General features: G+C 44.9%; 1 protein-coding gene across 1 annotated transcript in view; it reads right to left on the bottom strand.

Annotated features, from left to right (window-relative positions):
- The window catches only part of CLVS1 (clavesin 1), a 162,212-nt gene that overhangs the window by 131,782 nt on the left and 17,923 nt on the right, over positions 1-12,507 (bottom strand). The window lies entirely within an intron of this gene.

Raw genomic sequence — 12,507 nt, 5'->3', positions numbered from 1 at the left:
CATTAGGCAGAACTATATTTCTGAGCATACAGAGGAGAGGCCGTAAAATTCATGCACTGCTACAGCTCATTTACATTATTTCTTGGGATTCCCCATAGATCTTCACCCAAAGCATACAATTCAACAAGCTCAGTTTTCTGGCTTCCTAATCCACAGAAAATTAGGAGAAAGGGTTTTGAAGCAAGCCCACTAACAATAGCCAATTAATAGCTAAGAGGAGAAAGAGGTACTCAAAACAAAACAAAACAAACAGAAGAATTAGAAAGTGCACATAGCGTGGCAGTATGGGCCGTGTAGCATGGGAACAAAGCCCACATGTTCCAAGAATCCTCATCACGATAGTTATTACACAGCCCAGGGCACGATAACTTATATTTACTGTTGTCAACATTTGTCATTTTAAAAAAGTATTACGCTGTATTTGACAAGGGTAGGGAGTACATAATGCATTCTAAGGTGGTTTTTTTTTTTAAAAAAAACACAACTGCATAAAATAAAATTTTAAAATTGGCTTCTAAAAAGCAACCCTCAACTATCTGAAGATTTAGCTTCTCTGGATGGGATACCCTCTTCCCTTACGAAGCTACAGGGTAAATGAGGCATTGTGGTATGATTCTGGGGGTTTTCACAGATCAGATATCAAACTGAAACACTCTAGCTGCGGTGGTGTGATCTACTAACCAGTATGCATGCTATTAAATTATATGATGGATTAACTCATCAGAAACTCATGAGGAAATGTGTGATCAACATCATCCACACAAACCTGTCAGGGTAAAGGGGATCCGGAGTAGAAATAAGACGCCCTTCGCAAAGAACGAGGCGGCGAGTCGGGTTTCCACTCCCTGAGCTCTGCAGGGAAGGAAGCACCCTGAACAATGCACGTTTCTATAACACGAAACCTTCTCTCAACTCGGTCTTGTGCACAGTGACACGCACGGAATACAGAACGTAAGGATCGAGGGAAAACAATGCAAGTCATCTACTTCCACACCTTATTAGGTGAGGGAATTGGCACCTGAGCTCATCACACAGCGGATGGAGCCACCACAGACCCCGCAGCAGTGACTCCCGTCCCACGTCCTGGTTGCTCCTGCTGCTTCTAGGACGTTCTCTGTCCCCATTATGTCACGCTGAGAATCGCTGGGCAGGCGGTAGACAGAGCACCCTGATCTCTTCCTCCTTCATTCTCAAGTTCAACTGCACACAACTCTGGTCCCCTTAACAAGAATGTCGTCATTGGGAAGAGTCTACAGAGAGCTTCTCCCCTCTGGACTTTCCATGGTTCCCAACTTCTCCCCGCCAGTCAAGAGGACGCTGTTGGGCACTACTCTGTACCTGTGGATACCAAGGAGAAAAAGACACAGCGTCCTGCCTCCAGAAGCTTCCTGAAGCATGGAGAAGTGTGCAGTAAAGAAGATGAGTGTGACAGGCATTCAGGGAAGAACAGAGGAAGAGAGCAGTGCTGTCCCAGCCATGGACAAAGCTTCTTAGTGTGGAGGAGAGCTTTGAAAGAGGAGTAGGGCTTGATCTGGCCTCAAGCACAAAGCCCAAGTTCCTTGTGGCAAGCGAGGCCTTTCAGTCCTGGCCTCTGCTTACCTCCTCAGCCTCCTCTCTCTCCATGTGAGCCCTTATAGTCTGTGCTCAATGGAACCAACTGAGGCTCTTCCAGCAAGACTAGCTCTCTCTTCCCCGGATCCCTGCGCTGTGTGGTCTTTTTGTCTCAAACGGCCCCCCTCACATTCCTCCCCTCTACCTGCTCAGTCTTCCTTCTCCGTCAAGTCAGATAATGCCTTCAGGAAAATTTCTCCGAGGCCCCAGCTTCCCAGTGGGTTAGGTGCCTCTTGTCTGTGCTCCGGTAGGGCCCATGCTCACCTCATTATGGGAACAAAAAACTAAATAGTAGGAACTAGGTAAGCAAAGGTGGGAAAGAGCTTCAGTGAGTGAGGAGGGGGGAAGGGGAGAGGAGGCTTACTCAGGTGGAAGATGTCCTTTGGATAAGGAAAGTAATGCCAAATTCTTAAGGTTTTCTATGGCAAAATGTGTGGCAAAGAGACTGAATCAGTTTTGTTAGGGAGCCCTTAAGGATTCCTGAGCAGGGAATTTGTAATAAATTGTGAGCAATCAGAGATTAGGTGACACAATCCCCGGAAGCAGACCCCAGACATAACCAGGTATCCTGAAGAAGGAGAAAGAGAAGTACTCAGAATCAAACCACCAACCTGTCTTGTGATTTTGTCCAGATTAGACACCTTCTCTTTAAAATGAAGATAATAATTCTCCTTCACAAATTGTCGGGAGGATTAAATTAACAACGTGGCACAGGAGCTGCCCAGTGCCTGGGAAGCATTACTAATATTAGCACACTCTCAGCCGGGAAGACACTGGGTGTTACTTGCGGGAGTGCCATATTTGAAATTAGATTCAGAGACACTCAGCAGGGAGTATTAGAGATGGGGAAGAAATAGAGGCAAAGAGAAGAGAAAAATGATGAGAAACAAAAAGAGAATTTGCAAAGAAAAAACAACACATCACTTTAAAACCCTCACAACAAAATTTACCTTCTCTTTATTTTCCTGTCTGATGCTATGTTTCTCAGTATAGTAGCAATAACTTCTACTGCTTTATAAGACTCACAGTAAATGGCTTCTGAGCTTTATTTACAACCTCAGCGAAGTGTAGGCATTTCGTCATCCCCAGCAGCTACTTAAGGTTCCGTATATCACCGTTCAGGAGCGATTATCTAGGAACCATATAAGGGCAGGAGAGCTGGGCGCTGGTCCTAGGCCTGAGGTTCAGGGCTCAGGCACTGGGGGGTTTCCTTGGAAGCCCTACAGTGTGCTTCTTGTAAAGGGATCAAAAGATGCTTCCCGGTTGCTTGAGAACTGGGGAAAGCAGCGAACAGCCCAGAAGAGTTTCAGGTCATACGAGAAAAGGCCCCATAGCTCGCAATGCACTCGTTCAGGAAGTCAGCTATGCCCATGAGAAAATCTCACAGTGAACGCAGCACACAGACAGCACCGTGATTAAAAACGCCCTTTCTCCGTGCCCTCTTTTACTGCCGCTGGCCTTTTAAAGAGCAGACCCAGGCTGTGCCCCCCACTGGAGCAGGATTTCAAGTTGAGTAACTGAGCAAAGCTCTGGGCTGGCTGCTTTATCCAGGCCACGCTCCAGGAAGGAGGAATTTATTCTTAGACCCTCGAATTTCTAGGCATCAGAAGAGACTTCCTTATCTACACAGTAACGAGTGTCATGTCTTTTAAACTCCTGGGTTTAGAAGTGAGCATTTGCGAGGAGCAGGAGGCCTGGAAAGATATGCTGTCAGTGAAAGCTTGCTCTCCTGCTTCTGATGGTCGCCTCCTGCTGCAAACCTGCCCGGCCTTCGTAACAATGTTGCAGGAGCCGTGTGACGTCTGACAGCTCCCTGAGGGGCTAGGCAGGAACGTGCACTGCCGTGTTATCTCAGAGCAGAGACCCCACTGCTCTGCCTTCCATTCAATCCACATGGGAGACGCTTCTAACGGGCATGCTTTCAAGGACCTGAGCTCAATCGAAGGGGATGTTGACAGTGGGCAGAAAGCAGCTGAGCCCTGGACTAAGCAGAATTAGAGTGTGAGTGCTGAGGAATGTCTGACAAGGAGTTCTTATGGAGGAAGAAGGGGATTTAGAAGAAATATTTGAGGAACTATTTGACTAACCCACGTGGCGAGCCATACACGCATCCAGCAGGTTGAGGAAGCAGAGTAAACTCTTCGAGCTTCATTTCCGCATCAATCGCCAGCTTTTTAGAAGCACGTAACAGAGATGTAGTCCATTTTATAAGGTCTTTAAACCAAATGAGAAATTGTAACTTGGGCATTTTACATTAGATCGACGTGGGAAAACCACCTGAATGATGGAAGAAAGGACATGGCCGTCTGCGTCAGACCCCTTCCTACCTAGCACCTCATTTAACCCTCACAGCTCTACCAAGGACACGCGATTATTACCAGTGAGGAAACCGAAGGTTAGAGGAGTTATGTATCTCGCTGAGGTCACAGAGCTGGTAAACTGTGGAGCTGGGGTTCTGTTTGCCAACTGAAAGCCGACTCATCTTAGTGGAAGGAACAGGTAGGCAAAGATGACGCTTTCGATCACTATCTTAGATCACACTCATACTAGGACCACTTTCTGTGACATATTCCAAGCAATATCCAGATTCCTTTGTTGGGCTGGGATTTAAAAAAAATCAAAGTTGTTTCTGTTGTCACTCTTATTATGGCCAAATAATTAGGGTTGAGATTGGACAGGATCTTCAACATTTGATTTGCCAGGTTTCTATGAGATTGGAGTATGTGGCAACAGGATTTCCCTGTTAAGCTATGAGAGCCTTTTCAAGTCTTTGGGACCTTGAGTGACCGAGAGAGGCTTGCTCACTCATACCTTGCTGAGAGCCCTCCTGAGTGTCTGATCGAATGGCCCCCAAGTTTGGCAAATGGGTTCTAGTGGTGAACTATACAGAACAGTATTTGAACTATGGAGTTAGGTCTGAGATCCAGCTCGTTTTAGCCATTTACCAGCTGTGTGATCTTGGATGGGTCACCTAACCTCTCTGAGTCTCAATATCATCACCTGCAAAATAAGGATATGAATAGTGACTACCTAAGAGCATTACTGCCTGCCGCAAGGTAAGCACTCAACACTGTCTGATTTTGTGGTTGTAATACTCTCCTTCTCTTCGGTTCAACTTTGCTCATTGCCAAGGTCACAACAATTGGAAAACTGATCACTGCCAGAACGATGCTGAGAATGTTTCTGTAGGAAGAACAGACAGCTAGACCTTTTCCTGAACCTGCCTCGATAGGGCCTGGGACTGGGGAGGAGGGTTGCCTCATGGCCCTGGTGAGAAGCACAAAGTCCACCTGACTTGCCTCCCCCTTGGCTACCCAACATTCAGCACTGACATTTTAGAAATCTGGCCCCTTCGTTCACAAGTTCTTACACTTAGGACAGTAAAACTGAACGAGGTGTAGACCCCCTGCTGCTTGTAAAAAGCTCTTTTATGCTCTTGCAAAAGCTAAAGGTGAACCTCCATCAAGTGGCTTATTTATAGTTGGAAGACTTACATCCCACCTACTAGCTCGGGGTTTTACTCAGAAGAGAAAACCCACTTAATGCGCATCTCCCACCACCGTGCTGTCGGGACGCAGGCCACGCCAGCCCTTCGGAAGCTGCCATGGCTCGGCAATAACCGGTGACGTCTGAAGGAGCTGGGCCGCCAGCATATCCATTAGATCCATTACGTCTGGCAGGAGGGGGCGAGGAGCAGCTGAACACCTGTCCAGAACAAAGTGGTGAGTGGAAAAGCGCCTGCTGCCTAAGAGCACATAGATTCTCGGTTGATTTCTTCATTACCAAGTAAACACGGCAGTGTCCTTGCTTTCAGAATTGTGACAGCAGGAAGGTCAAGTACCCTAGTATCATTCATCTTCCTGTCATTTCACACCTGGAGGGACTGGGCGTGGGGGGGTGCTTGTGTGAGATGCCATTCTGGGATGCGGAGCTCCTTTGGACCTTCAGGAACTCGCCCAGAGCTGGCCAACTGTAACTGTTCAGCACGTCTCTGGAGTACATGGAGGAACGAGTGAAGCTTGGATTCATCCCGCTACACAATAGCAAGTCTTAACAGTAGATAATTATGCTATAAAGTGGTAACAATACTTGTCTCCCTGCACTGAACGCTAACGGCGTGTCAAAGACTCCGCCAAGTGCTTTGCCTGTATTATCTCGGATCCTCACAGCAACCTTAGCTAGGGTTACTGCCAGGTCCCATTTGAGAAAGCCGGAAACTGAAAGAGCTACATCACCCAAAGTCACATAGCTCACAAGTGGTAAAGCTGGGATTGAACCATACTCTTAATCACTGGTCCCTAACCTATGGGCCCAATTCTCATAAGTACCATCTCAGGAGGAGTCCAGAAAATGCACACGTGCCCGAGTATTTTCTGCAGCCTGAATACATTACAGGCCCAGCTCCTATGTATACTGTTATTTTTCAAGTGTTACTAATGCTACTGCATTTAATAAAGTACTGATCACATAGTTAAAAAAAGACTAGCAAGTCTTGTCTATTGTTCGGCACCCCACCCACTTTCTTATTTGCTCAAACTGAAGTGATGGGTCCCTCTCCACTCCCTTTCTTCCCGCTCTTATTAGGGACTAGACGGGCCCTCCCCATTGAGCCTCCAGATTCATCTCAACTTCTGGTGCACCCAACTTGCAATGCTCTTCCTTCACTGTCTGAGCCCCATTGGAACTCATGAGGAATGGCTTTGTTGTTTACACCGAGCCGCCCTGGGCTCCTTGGCTAGGAGAGGGGTCTGAAAGGAGGCTGTGAAAAATCTTGCATTTGGACCCCAGGGCTGCTTTGCCACTTAGCAACACACCAGTGATTCCGATTTTGATTGTAAGAAGCTCTGGAAGCTTTGAGTTCAGGGTAGGAATGAGACCATAGCTAGGGTTTCGTGGGAAAGCATAGTCTTTCTATTCGGACAGACAAGAGAAGCATTTCATCTCTTTTATAGATTACCTACACACATAACCTAGATCCTTGCAGGACTATGGTAGGAATTAGAAATTATATGTATCAAACACTTGGCACAAAGGCAATTCACAAAGGGTGTTACTGACATTGGTGTTAGGACGTTTTTAGACACGCCCCATCAGGGGTTCTCACAGTGGCTTCTAGCTCCCCTAAGGGCTTTGGAAATATGAAGGTGGTCGTTCAGGTGATGACGGTACCTGGGAGAGGGGATGCTGGACATTCCCAATGCTGGACACAGTCCTGCACATTAAGAACCAAGCAGCTTCAGATGCCAGTTGTGCTTCTTTTGAGCATCTCTGCTCTTAAATCTTAGATCCTCTCCACTGTGGTCATTGTCTTCATCTACACCCTTGTCTACCTCCAGGAAATCCACTTACAGCCTTTCAGAAGCTCCATGGATATTTTGAAATATCTAATCACTCAGGAGCTGAGCAGTCAGCTCCAAGTGTCTTTGGAATGAGCCTGGAATTGGAAGCCTTGAGTCTAAGTTTTTCCATTGATGAGTCATAATGCTCCTTGATTAGAAAGTATCCTCTCCTCCCCAAACCTCTTCTTTGTTATTTGTAACTTAGTGATACTGAAACTCCTCAAATGATTATGAGCATCAAATCAGAAAATGTACATGGAAATGCTTGGGAGCCATAAGGTCCTAACAGCTGTATAGAGTATGGAGGTACAGAATTATGCGCTGTAATATAACTGACTAGGAACCAGCTTAAGGCTCTTCCCTTGAGAAACCTGATTGGCCTGAGCAATGCTGTGCTGAGCCATCTTGGAACGCAAAGCACAAGGAAAAATCAATCATTCTTAGCCTGCCTTCTTGAAAATTTTGATATTCTGTTCTTCAGGAATTTTTGTTTGCGTTAATTTTGATTCTAAAAAATATTTTATGACAATATTACTTACTTTGATTAATGAGTGTTTGGGTGCCCCCTTCAATTTTGCATCCCAAGCAAATGCACCAACCCCTCACCCTGTCCCAGCCCTGGGGCTGAAGTCGTGGCTCAGGCTCCCTGATCTTCAGTCCAGATGGCTGTGTTTCAGTGCAAATCTTTTGTCCCTGGTTCTGTATTTTGGGGAAAGAGAGCCTACAGGATTCATTGCCTTCTTATAATAACTCTATATACTCGAAGGTAGTAATCAAGCTGTTCATCAGCTGCCTTTTCTCTCTACTAAATTACCCTGACGTGGCTCTTCCTTAGAATAATACCTCAGCCTCCTCAAAGAACCAACTTTTCAACTAATTTTCCACCTGGCTGCTGATTTTTGAGCTTTCAGTTGTGGGAAACAAACAATACACTGACAAAAGAACGTCCAGTGTAATTTTGTATATTTTGATTTACAATGCATTTCCAATTGTTTTTTCCCCCATTAAAGTACTTGGGGACCAGCTGGTCTACACATGGCACCAACAGATACTATTGTAGTCTATTGTGGGGCTTTTATTACCTGGACTGCCCCCCCCCCGATGCTTTTCTGATATCCTAAGACTATAGTAAACATAATAGGTAGGGACACTAAGACCAGGTGACTTCTCAGAGCCTGCCAGCCACAACTGAGCTACCGTGGAGGTCTTTGGAGCACGGTGGCTTGGGGTCTTAGCTGTATTGTCTATACTTTTCAGGAGGAGGAAAGTTAGTAATGGCATCAAATTCTACTGCCCTTAGAAAAAACATCTTGTGACCTGATATCCTAGATATTTGCCTGCTTTGAGTTTTTTTCTTAAGAAACAACTGCCATTTATTGACTAGTGCTAATCTATGATCATGGTCATCCCCACTTTATAGGTGAGAAACTGAAGATAATAAGAATTTAAACAACTTGCTCAGGATCATATAGCTGGTTAGGAGGCCGCTGGAATTTGAAGCTGGCCATCTGGCTTCAGAGTTTGTGCATTTAATCACTATCCTATTCTGCCCCTTGGACACCATCAACTAGAGTAATTGGGGTTAATCCTTGCAACAGCTCCACATGCCAGATACTAGACCCATTTCCATTTGATAAAATTGAGGCTCCAGAAAGTAAAATAACCTGACCAATTTTAGCTCTTTTGTTAACTGAGCAAAATCCAGAAAAAAATAGACGAGTTCTTCTGTGCTCACATTTTCCCCTTTGTGGGAAGGGCATTCCTGGGCAAATCAGGCTGTGTGGCCCCTTGCAAGTATGCAACTCAGAAAGAAACAAGAAATAGATGTCTTTTTTATCAGATCTTAGGGGCAAGTTGGGGATTCTTGCCAGTGTTGTTATGAATTAAGGTGAAAAAGATCAAAGGGCGCATTGAGCAAGAGTGTTTCCTTAGTTTTCCCTTACACACCAGGCTGCAGAGCTGAAATGTACACTCTGCTGACCCTGGAGGTGCCGGCTTCATTGTATGAATGAGTAGGTGGGTGCTGATTTAATCTGACTCCTTTCAGTTCAGCCCTGCAGCCTCAGGAAAGACAGAAGTCGGCTGAGGAGGCCAGTTTGTGCTCCGAGACCCCTGTGTTCTGTGGCCACACCTAACCCTGCACATGCCCCTGGAGGGTAGCACTTCTCATCACTCACTGTTCTGGGCTCTTGCTCAGGCTGTCTGGGTCTAGATGAATGAGATTTACATCGTTTTAATAAATATTAATAGCCATTTTAATCTCAGTAAACCTTTCATATGAGACGTTCAAATCACTTTCCAGTCATCTCAGGCTCCCCACGAGAGTCCAGTAATCATTTTGCAAAGCTGTGCTAACTCTTCAGCCCTTCGGGGTTCCATTAGGCTAGGTCTGTGTGACAGGGAACACGTCTGGGGAAAAAGCTAACAAGTGCTGAGGATGAGCAAGGGGCAGATCACACTCGTCGGCCCACTTCTGTTTTCAAATATTGTACTCCTGTCTCTATTTTTAACTTATTTATCATCTGTGCTCTATTATATTTGTAATGGGAGGTTTAATAGTGTTTGTGATAATACTAGAAGCTAACATTAATTGTTTACCATGGGCCAAGCAATGCGCTGTGTACCTTAAATGCCTTGTTTCATTCAGTCCTCCAACTACATTATTAAATAACCGTCAAGAGGTTGCTTGTCCCAGGTCATATAACCAGTAAATCACATGACAGTATCCAGGTTCAAACTGAGGTTTGTTTGCTTCTAATCATCTTTGGCTATCAGTAAGATAGCCTTATCGTTCACCTTCTTGTTAAAGCCAAAGTGGTTTGGAACAAATAGTATTCTACAATTTGAAACAAACTGCCTCAAGTAGACCCAGCTTTGGGAGGGGTAGGAGGGGTGGAAGAAAGAGATTGTGTGTGTGTGTGTGTGTGTGTGTGTGTGTGTTGTATATGTGTGTGTGATAGAAGAAAGGGATTACTTCAAAGAACCTAGTGAATCAGGAGCCTATAAAGTGAATTTTAAAATCCCTCTCCATCCATAGGATCAGGCTGAAAGAGCTTCACATTCATGAGCCATTAGAGCTAGAAGATATCTCAGGGATTACCTAGTTCAAGCTTTTTATTTTACACCTGAGGAAACTGAGGAACAGAGACGTGAAGTAACTCTTTCAAGGTTATCTTAATCATAAAGATTTGAATTATTCCCTTAAAGACTTGTTTCTTCTTGCTTCTTAACACATTTTGAGGTACATACAGACCAAAGACTAATACAAAACAAGATATTTCATGATGATTTATCTCCTCATGTGTAAATCATCGCTTACTGGTGTTCTGTGCATCATCTGTCTTAGCAGATACAAGTTCTCCAACACGTTCAACTAAGCACAAATGAAGTCAGCAGGATCATTCTCCTGAATCATCAAATTTTTCTGTTTCGAAATCCAAAATGTTCATGTGCCCTTTTCGAGAAGACAGCTGTTCCCTCTAGTTTAAGACTCATGTCCTGTGTTGATGGTTTACGTCTCAAAAGGAATTCTCCTGTGGTAGATGGGAGTTAGCTGTCTATGTGTTTGCACCATAACTGGACAGTAGGTGGCCCAAGGGGTTGTTTGCTGGAGGGACATTGTATTTTCATCACGTTCATCGTGTCCTTGTGCCTTAGCACAAGCCCTGGCACAAAGTCTCCTCTTGTCACATGTTTGTTGAGTGAATGATATATGGGTGAATGTAAAGACCTGGAAATCTTTCTCATCAGTAGAGCATTGTAACAAGAGGCTAATCCTTAATGCTTATGGAATAACAGAACAGAGACATGGCAGGGCAGCCCAGGCCTAGGTGCAGGCCTGAACAATCTCCAGACTGATAGTGTTAAAACATTCAAATACCTTTTCAGGGTTAGATCGCTTTATTCCAGTTTACCAGCCAGAAAACAGCCAGTGGTCACTAAGGTGTCCCATACTAATCATCATTTTTAGGGGGAGGAATAGTCATATGAGGCACTAAAGGGGCGCCCTAGAAATTCCTTTTAATTATATTTGGGAGAGGGGCTCTTTGGTATTTTTTTTTAATTAGGAAATTTATTTAATAATTATAGTGATTGATACTTGAGTATGTACAATAGACCAGAAACTGCAATGTATTAATCTTTGGTATATTTTTAAAGTTAAACCTGTGTTCCCCAAATACCATAATTTCAATATGATCCCCCTGTGAGAGCTCAAGCCACAGGTGAAGTTTTGGAGATTAATTCATGCATTCTTTTGCATTCAACATTTATTGCCTATTGGACCATATGCCCAAGAGATAAACATGAAAAAGGCACAGTCTCCTGCTCTCAAGGAACCTGCAGTCTTGGGAGGAAGGCTAAGAAAGAACACACAAGCAAACATGCAATTACAGTAAAGCCAGGTTAAGATAACTTGCTCTCAAGTCAACCCCACTCTGTATTTCACTGGTTGTGTGACATTGAATGAGTTACTTAACTTCTCAAGACCTCGTGTCATCAAATGTAAAATAGGGATCCTAGGAACACCCATCATGCAAAGTTCTTGAGTGGATTAAATGAGAAAATATATGTACATATAAATGCTTAGCAGAGTATGTGGTATGTTTTCAAAAATATTAACTAAAATAACAGTGGTTCTTATACTCCAACTGTAAATACTTTAACGGAAATATGTGAGCAGAGGAAAGCACCTCACTGAAACAGGTTGGGATGGAAGGTAGATAAAGACGACCTTCCTGAAGAACCATAGAGATAGGTGTGAGTCAGTAGGCAGGTTATGTCCAAGATGGTTGGACTTGGCATAAGACATGGTTGATCCCTCCTTTAAGTAGCTGGTGGGGCAAGTCCAGAGGCTTGGAGGCATGTTGAAACCTCAGCTATTTAAGACAAGGCTTACACTTCCAACCAGCGGGACCAGAGAACATGGAAAAGGGCAGAGGGTGAAGACGAGCAGGAGATGCAGAAGGTGGATCATAAAGAGCTTTGCTTTACTTTGAAGACCTTGCAGGTCACTGAAGAATTTTAATGAGGGGAGCGACGTAACGGAATTTTGGACGGGTTACTCTGATGATGATGGTAAAGGCTAGAATGGCTCAGAGGAGACTAGACCGGAGGCAGGGACTCCAGTCAGGAGGCTGTCTCAGCGATGCAGGTGAGAAATAATGAGAAGTTACACTAGGGCAGTAGCCATGGGGGCAAAGAGAGTGAAGAGATTTGAGGTGGTTTTAAGAAGAAAGGGGTAGGGCTTCCCTGGTGGCGCAGTGGTTGAGAATCTGCCTGCCAATGCAGGGGACACGGGTTCGAGCCCTGGTCTGGGAAGATCCCACATGCCGCGGGGCAACTAGGCCCGTGAGCCACAACTGCTGAGCCTGCGCATCTGGAGCCTGTGCTCCGCAACAAGAGAGGCCGCGACAGTGAGAGGCCCGCGCACCACGATGAAGAGTGGCCCCCGCTTGCCACAACTAGAGAAAGCCCTTGCACAGAAACGAAGACCCAACACAGCCATAAATAAATAAATAAATATTTTTTTTAAAAAAAAGAAGAAAGGGGTAGGACT

The sequence above is a fragment of the Balaenoptera physalus genome (genome assembly GCF_965194825.1).
Source record: "Balaenoptera physalus genome assembly, chromosome: 17".
NCBI lineage: Eukaryota > Metazoa > Chordata > Mammalia > Artiodactyla > Balaenopteridae > Balaenoptera > Balaenoptera physalus.
Note: the sequence above shows the minus strand (reverse complement) of the source record. Positions and strands in the feature narration are given on the sequence as shown.